The sequence below is a fragment of the Nilaparvata lugens genome, chromosome 5 (assembly GCF_014356525.2).
Source record: "Nilaparvata lugens isolate BPH chromosome 5, ASM1435652v1, whole genome shotgun sequence".
NCBI lineage: Eukaryota > Metazoa > Arthropoda > Insecta > Hemiptera > Delphacidae > Nilaparvata > Nilaparvata lugens.
In genome coordinates, this window is record NC_052508.1 from 1,429,478 (window position 1) to 1,443,101 (window position 13,624).

At 32.1% G+C, this 13,624-nt stretch overlaps 2 long non-coding RNA genes across 2 annotated transcripts; one reads left to right on the plus strand and one right to left on the minus strand.

Annotated features, from left to right (window-relative positions):
• Positions 1–766: 766 nt before the first annotated feature.
• LOC120351691 lies at positions 767–4,690 on the minus strand. Its single transcript, XR_005571470.1, has 3 exons — positions 3,680–4,690; positions 2,568–2,657; positions 767–1,277 (listed from the first exon to the last, which is right to left on the minus strand). It is a non-coding gene; the product is annotated as an uncharacterized LOC120351691 (long non-coding RNA).
• Positions 4,691–8,989: 4,299 nt separating this feature from the next.
• On the plus strand, positions 8,990–11,230 carry LOC120351692. The gene is made up of 2 exons (XR_005571471.1): positions 8,990–9,207; positions 10,990–11,230. It is a non-coding gene; the product is annotated as an uncharacterized LOC120351692 (long non-coding RNA).
• The last annotated feature ends 2,394 nt before the right edge of the window (positions 11,231–13,624 follow it).

The following is a 13,624-nucleotide window of genomic DNA, read 5'->3' on the forward strand; positions in this document are numbered from 1 at the left end:
GCTGGCTGTTGCTTGTATAATTTTGTGCTCTGAGTTATTGTCTGTTTAAATGAATTTATTAATGTTTTAGATTGAAGTTTATATAAATTTTTGTGCAAAATTCGCTATTAGTGTAGTAAAGCCAATAGCCACTGTGTTTCAACTGTAAACTAGATAAGTATTTTAGTTCGTAGTTACTTGAAATCATTAAGCTTATAAGTTATTGTTCGTTTTATAATTCTGTGTTTTTGCCAAAATTTTCATCTGAAGATTATAAGTTAATTTGCTCTGAAAACTGGATTTCTCATTCATAGGCAATAGATCCATTCACAGTTTATCAAGTATCTATTTTATTGGAGCCGACAACTTTCCTTAGTGTGACAGGTGTTATATGCTATTCCAACCGTTTAAGGAAAAATTGGTAGCACGGCACGTTTTACAGTATATGGTGAGTAACCCACTTTTTATTTGTAGAGGTGAATAGTGAAGTTTTTTGTTTTCATGAATTGTGTTTCAATCTGATACCAAAAACTGAAATTAATAAACACAATATAAAAACATGGAGTACACTTTTTAATTAAAACATTTCAACAACTAGTTTCGGCCTACATTGGTCATTTTCAAGTTTAAATGCAATAATAAACAAGTTGATATTATATAATATATGTTCATATGCTTATTTTCGTATGATTTATGACTTATTCATTATTTTTTGGTTGAAATGATTTAATTTTAATTTGTTTTATTTTTCAGTTTAAAAAACCACTATTTTTGGACTCAGGGGACTTTGAAAAGTATAGAAATGTGGAAATTGAGGTACCTTAATTTTTTTGAAAGCAATACTTTCCTTACCTATGGTAATAGGGCAAGGAAATTAAAAAAAACTATATAATGGAACACGTTTGGTGGAAATTCGCATCACCTACCGTCCCATGTGACATTCAGTAATTCAGTAGTCTCAATCCATGATCAGCACTTGCTGGATAGATTGCGTCATAAAAAATAAAACTTATACTTGATAACTAAACTGAGAAAGATGGGAGGTCAGTCATAAATCTCAGAAAACATTGGGTTGACTCTTCATCCAGGAAGTGGAGAGCCAGACTCACAAGCTTTTCACGAAGTGCCTTCTTGAAGATTTTTTATCCTGTTCACGGAAATACACCGGCATCCTGTTGTAAATCTCAAATGCACGGACAGGGAAGCTATTATGAGATCGAGTCAGTCTGGCCTGAGACAAATTGATGTCATTCCTCCTCCTTGTGTTGTGTGTTGTGACTATGTGCATGTCCTCTCTGCTGAAAGGTATGATGTCCTCAACAGTACATCTGTTGATCTTCTCAACAGTAACAGTGAACTAAAGAGATACTGGCTATAGACCGTCATAATCCTTAGCCTCCTAAAGATTGGCGCACAATGCTCCAGCCGATGAGGTGATGATCCGGAGAACCTTCTTTTGCAGAAGCAAGATGCTTCTACAGCCTACTGCATGACCCCATTCACTATGCCATAATTGATATAGCTGTGGAAGAGGCCATGGTATGTCGTAACCAGGTACTCCAAAGAAACATTTTCTTATATATCAATTAAAAGAATGATACATAGCTGTTAGTAGTTGTACAATGAACGTTTTTCTAAGTCTATAGCTGATAAATGTCTTCTTAGTTGTTAGGTGTGGTTTATAATATTGACTTCACGAAATGGAAGTCGTGGAACTAATCGAAATTAATGGCCTATTGGCCCGTGTGTACCCAGGCTAACAAACAATTAGTAGGGAACATCTACAGAACCCAACCAATGAAGAACGGTCCTGTCTCAAAAATTTGTTTTGGAAACACCAACAATATGAATGTTCCGGGCGGCCTCCAATAGGAGATCAAGGCAGTATTGTAATGTTAGAATGCAAAACTTAAAAAAAAAGTAAATTCGTGTGGCTTTTGTCGGTGGGGAGTCTCTTGCGGGAAGGTCTCACCGCCTGAATATATTCAAGCCATCAATGGGCCTTACGACTGTCATACTTCAGCCGGGACCGACAGTTTAGCGTGCCCATCTGATAACACGATAATGCGAAACTCTATTATTATTGGTATTGAAAACAATTTGTAATTTTTATACAGCATCGACAAGATTTTTATACATCAACATGATTTGATAGAATATGTTGAGAACTTAAGATTGTATAATCACTTGATGTAATAGCATTTTATATTAATGTATTTATAATCATCATCATAAATGTTTCTACATTTAATTTCTTATTTCCAATATTGATTTGTTTAGTTGTACTTCAAATTGTCTTTAATTATTCAAGTATTATTTCATTTCACTCATTTTTCATTTTAGTATTTGGTGCAGAACTTAGGATTGTATAATCACTTGATGTAATTGCATTTTATATTAATGTATTTATAGTCATCATCATAAATGTTTCTACATTTAATTTCTTATTTCCAATATTAATATTTGTTTAGTTGTACTTCAAATTTTCTTTGTTTTTCAAACGATTAATGTAATGGAAGCAAAATGGATCATTGATCTGTTGCTTCCACATATTCTTGTTTTCAATAAATAATTACAAGAAAGCTCACCAGATACTTGATACTGTGATCACCAGCCATAAACTAGCAAGATAAACCCAAGAGCAAGTTTCAACCATAGCTCAATCAGCCTGTTATTCTCTGAAAAAAGAAAAAATAGCTGTTTCTAGACCTGCTAAGAGTTTATATGACAATACAGTAGGCTACCTGTATCATGCGTATTTCAATGATTCTTTTAAAAAATCCGTTTTTAAAACCTATTTTTTGGATTTGGTTTTGAGGTGTCGTTCAATCCTGAGTGAGGCAGGAGTCAGGTGTTATAACGTGAAGCTTTATATGCAACCTAAAGCATGCTATATAATGCAAAACCTATAACAAGAAAAAAAGAAAAGATTGATTATTTATTGATTGATACACTAAGTACATTATCAAAATGATAGAAGAGAAAATAAGTCAATCTTGTGCTATTCCTCTCCCAGATAAGGTAAGGTTAGACACGTAGTCCAAAATAGGTTGTCTTGTAGTTGTTCACTACAAGATAATAGGTAACTTAGATCATAGGTAGCCTAACGTGTATTATTGTCAATATTCTGACCAACTTTATAGTCCTCCATCAACTCCTAAAATGCAATAGGCTACTTGTCCTATTTCAATAAACTCTATTGAAAAAATAGAAGATGCACATAGATTACATTTTGATCTTGTTCAATGGCTATTAAATATGTTCGTATTAATTTTGTTTTCCTTTAGATTGACTAATAACTACTGTATTCCTAACTCTACCGTTCTTTCTTTAGGCTGAAAATACAGCAGATTCTAATAATCCTAATTATTGTTTTTACATGTTTTATCAATAACATTTTTCAGTGGGTAGGTAGCCTATTCAATATTTAAGATTAAAGTATCTAAGTTTCCTAATCAGGTCCCGATTTGTTGTAGCCTACCTGAGTATGGACAGGCAAAAATTATAAGTGACAAGCATTTACGTTATTACTTATCCAGTGTAAGTTAATCGCCACGGTCCATAGATCGGGGAATCGTATGGTTTTATTAAAACTAAAAGTGACTGTTCTGTATAATTAGCAATACTTGTTTTGAATGTACATTTTAAATGTTAAAATCTAAAAATTATTTCAAATAGGGCCTAGGCAATATTATCTTACCTGGTACAGTGATGAATAGCCTAATCATACTATTAACCGTTTCAACTTTCTGTTTTAAACGAATTCATCAATGTTATGTCTTTGTGTTTGATTAGCCTTCTGCTAAAGAAGGTCTTATTTATAAGAATAAACCTACCAAGTAATGAATAATTTTGTATCTACTGTACTTTGTTACATCTTAAACATGTTGACTGTTCAGTTTGTTGATAAAATATAAGCTAATATCCTTACAATTCCGCTAAACATAACCTAAAAAATGATCAGTAGAAGTTTTAAACCGTTATGTTGGTAGTGAGGTCACGTGGGGTTGCCTTTGGTCTATTTGCGTTTTCTCTGTCGTTAAGATCGTTCATTAATAAATAATAAAGTTTAAGGTTGCTTTGGAGGTTAGGACGTTGTGAAAAAAAAATGCAATGCATTCTAGATCTAGAGGAGCAGTGAATGAATAGTTATTTGGTTAATTGATTGCTATGAATAAATGGTTACATAGAGTGGTCTAATATCTTCCTGTGATGCAAATTGAAGTGGAAAATAAATAATAGTGAAAATCGATATTTATGTGTACATCGATATGAAAAGTTGACTGAACATTCTACTTGGACTCTATTGTGGAAAAATAATAATAAGAAATCAATAAGAACTGTCGATATTTATTGATTAAATTTAATTTTTTTAATCCCTCAAATAGCTTGTAGCTAGAGGGATAATATATCACAAATTGTATATGATTATTTTTGTATCTGTTTTGTTTTGAGTTGAATAAATGAAAATGAAAAAAAAAATGTAGGCTAAACACAACGGAAAAATCAAAAGACATTTTCTTATAAATAGAGCACTGATCCATCCAGTTGCGCCTTACTCCATTGATTCATGTTTCATCGTTTTTAAAACCAATACAATAGCCTATATATTTTGCATTCAATCACAAGAGACAAGAAATAATTTGACGAATTTTATTTGAAAATGACTGGTTTCATTATAACAAATATAACCTGATTGCGAATTTTCTGACCACTGTAATAGCAAAGAAGGAGGAATATATTGTTGAAGAAGAATGATGATCCATGACTCATAGCTATATTTGGATTCTTCGCCCAAGAAACGAAAATAGAGAACGATACAGAAAAGGAATACATCACTTTCAATAAGTCCGCTGGACTTATTGAAAAAATAAATATACACTTATTATAAATAAATATATATTTCATAATTGTAATATTATTACTATATTATAGTGATCTTTTGTTTTACTTGAAATATCAATTACATTCAAAAGTGAAAATAGTAGTGATAGAAGAAGTGAGAGAGAAGAAAGTGCAGCAGATAAGAAGTAGAATTGAAAAGACTAATAATAAAACAAAAATTCTCTGGAAGATTATCAATAATGAAAGAAACAAAAACAAGCTAGGAGTACAGGACAACCTAGTGCTGAACTGGGAAAACGGAAAAATAGAAAACCCCAAGCATATTAGTGATATCTTCAATTCTTTATTCACTCAACCGCCACCAAAGTCAAATATGCACGCATTAGATAGTGAGGATGAGATGCTTGATGCTCCATTATTCAGTGATTTCTCCACAATTTCAGAATCAGACATTGACTGCCTTCTTGACAACCTAAAACCAAGTAACTCAGCTGGATATGATGAGATTACAGGAAAAATAATGAAGTATTGCAAGGACGAGTTGAAAAAGCCACTTCTTGACATTGCTAACTCATCTATAAGACAAGCAAAATTTCCATCATACATTAAAGTGGCAAAGATTTATCCTAAACTGAAAAAAGGTGACAAAACTGATCCCAGGAATTACAGACCGATTGCTAATCTGCCTACACCATCAAAAATAATCGAAAGAGCAGCCTATAATCAAATAATATCCCATCTTGAAGACAACAATTTACTTGTGAAACAGCAGCATGGATTCAGAAAGAACCTCGGCACAATGACTGCAATATCAAATTTACACAATGAGATTACAAAAATGTGGGAAGAACATAAAACCCCCTGTGGACTCTTTATTGATCTACAAAAGGCATTTGATACAATAGACTTCAACATACTAAAAAGCAAACTCAAAAAACTAAAAATTGTGGGAAATGCACTTGCCTGGCTAGAAAACTACCTCACAAACCGGCAACAATATGTTGAAGTAGAACATAAAATCAATAGCAATGTAATCAACTATAGATCATCCATACAAGCAGTCACTAAAGGCGTACCACAGGGATCGATACTGGGCCCCCTGCTATTCCTCATTTATATAAACGACTTTTCTAAGGAATTACAACCTGATAAAAAATGCATTTTGTTTGCAGATGACACAACAATACTTATGCCCACTAGCAAGGAAATGTCTAAAAATGAAGTAATCGATTCTACATTCAATGAAATTAAAGGAATCTGCAATAAATTAAACCTTACCATCAACACTACAAAAACAGTCTGTATTACATTCACAAATAGAAATCAACAGCATGAACCTCTGAATGGAGAAATAATGGAGGCCGACAATACAAAATTCCTCGGAATTCTAGTGGACAAAAATCTCACCTGGCAAAACCACATAGATCACCTGTGTAAAAAACTATCTTCAGCACTGTATGTGATCCGCAGAATACGCAATATAACAGATGAGAAGACAGCATTTACATCCTACCATGCCCTATTTTCATCTCATCTCAAATACGGCATTGTTGCATGGGGATCGGCAACAATAGCAAACCTCAACAGAGTACTGTGTATACAGAAGAGAGCTATACGCACTATACTGAGAAGAAATATGTTGGATCACTGTAAGGGCTTCTTTGTGCAGTATAATATCCTGACAGTGATCTCACTATATATCATGGAAACAGTACTAGCGGTGGTGAAAACAAACCCCAGGCTGAGATGCGGACAACACACCTACAGCACCCGAACCAGGAATAATATTGATCTTCCCCAACACAGACTCACTAAGACTGCAAAATCACCAGCCTACACTGGGGCTTTCTTCTTCAATCTGCTCCCGCTGCATGTAAAATCAATGGTCAATACTGGGACATTCCCAAGAACACTGAAGATGTACCTGCTGACAAGACCCTATTACTCAGTAGCAGAGTATGTTGGGGAACACACTGCTACACACCTGGACTAACCCGGGACAACTATGACGACTCCACGGACACACGACCGTCGGGAGGACCTAGGAAGTAAAAAAGTAAGTAAGTAAAGTAAGTAGGCTTTGGTACCTATAAGAAAATAATCATTAGAATTCATTATTATTTTTTCAATTATATTGTCCTTCACTTATAATGTTCTAACATGTATTCAAATTCCATAAATCCCTGGAGCTTCCAATTCCTATACAAAAATAATAACTGTATTATAAAATATTTTTATGAACAATATTGTAATGCAGTACCATTTCCTGTGGATTCACTAAGCAAATATTTGAAAACTTTGTAGACATTTTGTAGAATACCGTAGTACCTATTTTAACTGTATCATTTTAGATACATATGAGTTTTGGCTGATACTAGTAGAATGTAGTGTACGGTATAAAAATGAAGCTGAAATTTTCAAGTTAAATTTAAAGTAATTTACCTGCATCATGAAGTAGATATTGATGCAGGAGTCCATAATCTTAACGGTACCTACTTAATACAATAATTGAAGGATACTTTGAACATCTGACGCATTTTTCAAAACTTCTGTAAAATAAAAATTAATTGAGTAAGTGCAATTTTTTAAAGAGGTCTTTGTGTTTTTCAAAATATTTACAACATTCTTTCATAAACACAGTTCATAATATGGTTTAAAGGTAATGAATAGATATAAATAGATAAATATATGAATAGATAGGAATTTATAGCAATGAAATAATGATAGCCTACTTTCAGCAAAAAATAATAAATATATGGAAATGAATTGGAAATTGCATTTGTTCAAATCCCAATCAATGAATGAATTATTATCAAACAAAGATTCCAATAAAATGTTGTAAATATAAGACCAAAGATTAGGAGGGTGATGATGACAAAGAGCCCACACAGCACAAGAAGTTTAAAAACGTTTAAAATGTATAAATCTGATAAACGTTATGAAAACAACATTTAATAAACGTTAGAAAAGTTTACTAAAATAAACGTTTACTCTATAAACGTTTAATAAACGTCTAGAATGTATAATGCTGATAAACGTTATGAAAACAACGTTTAATAAACGTTAGAAATGTTTACTAAAAGAAACATTAGAAAGGTTGGTACAGTATGGAATTTTTACAGTACCTACCCAGTCAACACACTAAGTGTAAATCAAACATTTTTTTCAGAAGGTGTCTCCTCCCCCCCTCACCATTGTAACTTAATCCCTAAAAATGTCTCAATTTAGGCTTTCTAACCAACAATTCTCAAGTGGAATTGAATTTCAACCCCTTTCTATCTTCTTCAAAAATCGTCTCCAACACACCGTTATCGAGATAAAAATAATGTTTTGCACCAATTAAGACTGACATTTTTGTAAGTTTTCCAAAAAAGTTCACTTCAGGCTTTTTGTTGATCAATTCGGGTTCAGAATTGCAATTCAAACACTTTTTGTCTTTTTCGAAAATCGTCTACAACGCACTGTTTGCGATATAATTGACCTTTTGCGCTAAATCCAGAATGACAGAATAAATTTGCCAAATGTTTAAGTTTCCCAAAAAAGTCAAAAAATTGTATTTCTGATCAATAATTCGGATTCAGAATTGAATTTCAAACACTTATTGTCTCTTGCGAAAATCGTCTACAACGCACTGTTGATTATATAATAGACCTTTTGCGCTAATTTTAATCCAGATTAGGGACTTGGAAATAAATTTGACTGATTTTCAAGTTCCCCAAAAATGTTCGAAAAAGCAGTCTTTTATGACTAATTCGTCTGTAGAAGTGAATTTCCAGCACTTTTTTGGTATGCAAAACTCCCGTCAAACGTGCCGTTGACGGGCTACTGACGTTCAAAATTTTAAATAATTTGTAATTAATGATAACAAATTTTGAAAAAAATCAAAAAACATTTCTGTTTATATTATCAACATTGTCCTAGAATCTCAAATAATTCTAACCAAAATTGAATAAGTTATATCATTTTTTCAAATTGGATTCCAGTTTATGCTTGAAAGAATGCCATTTATAAAATAACACACCAAGACTTTGAAATCATTTTCATGTTTTCAATTCGAAATATGATAACCACTTTTATTATATTGATTCCAACAATACAGTATTTCAAGTGTCAATCACAAGCCACTCATGTGGCTTCACTTAATTATGCTTATATTATGTCAATTATCCTAAAAACACGGAATCTATGAATTCTCCAATATTCAAATATCGCGCAAAATTGTATTCAAGCATGCGCAATGAAACTGCTCAACTCAAAGAAAATACCAACGACCAACGGTAACCTCGCATTTTTAAAGCTGTGAGTGGAATCGTGGATGTGAATATGTGATGTGATCGTCTTGCAATTTTTGTTATCTCTATCCGTTGAATGATTGAATGAAAGGTAAGTTAAACATTTATCTCTATCCGTTGAATGATTGAAAGGTACCTAAGTTAAACATTTACAAATTATTTATTATATTATGTATTCATGTATATGATACATGAAATTCAGATTGTTACCTTTATAGTTTTCTGTGATTGTGTTAGGCAAGCATAAAATTAACCTATGCTGAAAACGTTACCTTGTGGTATAGTCTCTATTATTTATTTAAAAAGTTGAAAAAATAAGCCGTATTATATTACCATCTTCCATAATATATCATCTTATTTAATATATTGAAAACATGAAGAACCTAATATATAACCTATAAACTTGAGTGTTGATAGGCAATGACAATGGGTAGGCTAATAGGCAAGGCAGAACATCCAAAAGGATCTCTGCCAATGAAAGCCATCTATGAATAAATAAATAAATTTAATAGGCCTATAATGAGATAATCTCAAAAATAGACTATGTTTTGATTAGTAGGCATCATCTACAAACTTTCAAGCTAAACTTTACTAAACCAGCCTAACTTGGACTAAGTTACCAAAAACCTGCCTAGGTGGTTGTTGGTTGTTTTCAAAGTGGGCACATAATTATGTTACTGTATTCTTATTCAATTTCTGACAAGAAAATTCTAAAATTATAATGCAGTACACACTTTTATTGCTAATTAGAAAAGAATAACTAAAATCCATCTTGAGTTAATCAGATCACTGAGTTTAGTACCTAATTCAAAGATCTGTGAATTCTTGATTTATAGACTAGGTTAGGTAGGCAGTTCAAAATGATACTCTAAAAACATAAATTTATTTTAAACTAAAAAAAAGGTTTGAACTTTAGCTTAAACTTATACTGTGTAAACGGGCCTTAGTAGTAGGCTATATCAGTGTTATTCTATGTCATTTGAAATTGATTTATTTTTCTTCACTAGAATCTTCAATGAGTTGACTTGTTCCCACAATCTTCCCCAACTTTTTTACACAGATCAAGTTTTTAGCATGAGTAGGTATATTTATTATACAGAGTGAGTCATATGTATGGGAGCCCTTCAATAAGTTGGAGAATGTTGTAGTTTTAGATATAAAAAGGGTGTTTACTGGAACTGCATGGTTTTAAAAAAGCCACAAATTTTAAATTTTGATCAAAAACTTTATTTTTCACACAATGTGTTCTACAAACTTTGAGAAAATTACAAGTTTCATGTTTGTAGAACACATTGTGTGAAAAAATAAATTTTTTGTTCAAAATTTGAAAATTTGTGGCTTTTTAAAACCATGCGGTTCCCAGTGAACACTTTTTTTTGTAAATTTCAGGATTTACCGTACAATGTTATACTACCTTTTGACATATAACCGAATCCCAACCCCTCGTAAGGGGATGAGTTAGGGATTGTATCTCGAATATTTTAAATGTAAACACCCATTGTGTGATACCTCATTTTAAAGACCTCTTTAAAACAAGAAAGATGACATCAATAGAAATGCTCTATGATACTTTCATACAAAATGAATAGAGTATAGAGTATAACTACTAAATGATACTAAATGAGTATAGAGTATCCTGAAAGTTACAGTAATATCCACAATAGTCTCCAAGTTATTGAATAGTTCCCAATACATATGACTCAAACTGTATATATATTCATATATAATATCCCATCTCAAACTCATCTAAATCACATCTCTACTAACTTCAATCCCACTAAATTTTTCTTCTGGAAAAATATATATAAATTACATGGCAGTTTTCAATTTAAATATTGTTTTTCACAGTGGGTTATAAATTTTTTGTTTTCAGGTGCAGTGTGGAACATCAAGTCTACTTCCAGTGCCCCAAATGAAGAAATCCATATAATAATCCAAAATTGGTTTTGACTCTCCAAAGACCATGATGGAGGTCGAGAAAAACGGAGAAATGATCCAGCACCCAATCACATGTAACTAGGCCAAGTGCCAATAAGTAAATTTTTAGAGAATCTCAAACATCCATAATCTTTTTTGTAATAATTTTACAATATACAGACTTTTCATGCATTTAATATTCACTTTCTTTATTTCACACTACAGAGAGACTGTATAATAACACTGTGGCCATTTGTTCTCTCAGCATTTTGATTGCTGGCTAGCTTTTTCAAATCCACCAAACTTTTACCATAATTTAGCCTTCTCAAACAAATGGCCAAATTGTGATTATAGTCTCTTCATTCTATACTAAATAATTCTCTCTGTTACATTTGGTTCATGTTCTATACAGCTAGTGCTTCTACTAAAACAAAACCAATTTTTACTTTCCTTGCCCTATTACCATAGGTAAGGGAAGTATTGCTTTCCAAAAAAAATTAAGGTGCCCCAATTTATGAATTTCTCTATACGTTTCAAGGTTCCCTGAGTCCAAAAAAGTGGTTTTGGGTATTGGTATGTGTGTATGAGTGTCTGTGTACACGATATCTCATCTCCCAATTAACGGAATGACTTGAAATTTGGAACTTAAGGTCTTTACAATATAAGGATCCGACACAAACTATTTCTATCAAATTTAATTCAAGATGACGACTAAAATGGCAAAAATGTTGTCAAAAACAGGGTTTTCGCGATTTTCTCGTGAACGTCTCCAACGATTCTGATTAAATTAATACCTAAAATAGACATTGTTAAGCTCTATCAACAGCCACAAGTCCCATATCTGTGAAAATTTCAGGAGTTCCGCCTCATCTATGCAAAGTTTGATTTCAGATTCTCAATAATCAGGCTTCAGATACAATTATTTGAACAAAAATTTTCAAGTGGAAAAGATTGAGCATAAAAATCTACAATTAATGTTCAGTAACATTTTCTCATAACATTGAAAATAAGCTCGAAATTCGAGAAAAATTGATTATTCACTTGCAAACTGTTGGCAACTGTTGATTCTATATTTATCATTCACTATGAAGAGATAGCAGACATCATGTGTCTCCATCGTTATTGTCCTGTCACCAGCTGGCTCAGATCTTTGAATAGTAGACTTGAGATGCGCGTGAACACTACCGTCTGGTTATCATTTTTCATAACGGCAAGGAAAGTTGTGTGAGTGCACCACTCCAGATTTTTTGAAATGTCAATACTGTATCTATTGCAATTTTTATTGGTACTCCAATTACAGTCAACATTTTTGTTTGAATGTATACATAACTTTTGTATATTCAGTTTTTAAAATTAAAAAGTGGTTGGATGTAGTGTGATAAGCAGTTTATAAAAGTGTTTTACTGTAACATGGTAATGAAAAAATATTTATTTCGTATTTCATCATTCAATATAATATATAATAGTTTTAAGTTCTGTTTCTTACAGACATAAAATATTTTTGAGATTTTAGCTATACAATGGCAGAGTATATTAAAATACCATGGTAATTTGGTTGTAACCATCTCAGTTTTTTAAACAACTTTCATCATAATAACTTTTGTGGATCAAAATTGAAGTAATATGGTTTTTATTTCACCTTACCAATGTACCGCATTGCACGGTAATATTTCTGTTACATGAAATCATATGTAAATAAATGGAAATATGATTTCGTATTTTCATCTCTTTCCAAATGATTTTAGAAATATTATCATGTAATTAATAAGGTACCGGTTAAAAAGTATGGCTAATTCAATGTCTGTTGATAGTTGAAAATAATGGTTACCACGATGTTTTTTCAACTATTATTCAACGTTGAAAATAATGTGGAAACGACGGACATTTTTTCGTGTTTTCAACGTTAAGGTATTACGTGTTTCTAACTTTATTTCAACGTTTCTGTGCTACCTGGGAAAGAATCGAATGCTTAACTAATGGTTGATTATAATGTTCATCAAAACGTTTATTGAAATGTTGACTGTAATGTTTATCAAAACGTTGATATAATGTTTATCAAAACGTTGATATAATGTTTATCAAAACGTTGATATAATGTTTATCAAAACGTTGATATAATGTTTATCAAAACGTTGATATAACGTTTATTGAAAGTTAACTATAATGTTTATCAAAGCGTTGATATAACGTTTATCGAAATGTTGAATACAACGTTTAAATAAATGTTTATTAAACGTAAAGGTCAGTACCAAACTAAAGGTTGAATAAACGTTTAGAAAACGTTATGGCCAACAACATACAACGTTGTCTAAACGTTTCAAATGTTTAAGAGATAACGTTTATTAAACGTTTTATAAACATCAGTGTGCTGTGTGGGAGAGGGAGGATACACTACATGCAGAACGTCACGTCTTCCGAGTGGACCAGGAAATTGTATAGTAGCGCTCATCGAATTTCCATCTAGCTGTTTACACAGTTGTCAATATTTGTAGTAGCAGAAGTATTCGGGGCTATTTACAGCATCTAATCGGGATTCTCGTTTCATAATAATTGATAAATATATCATATAAATACTGCAAATTCATTATTAT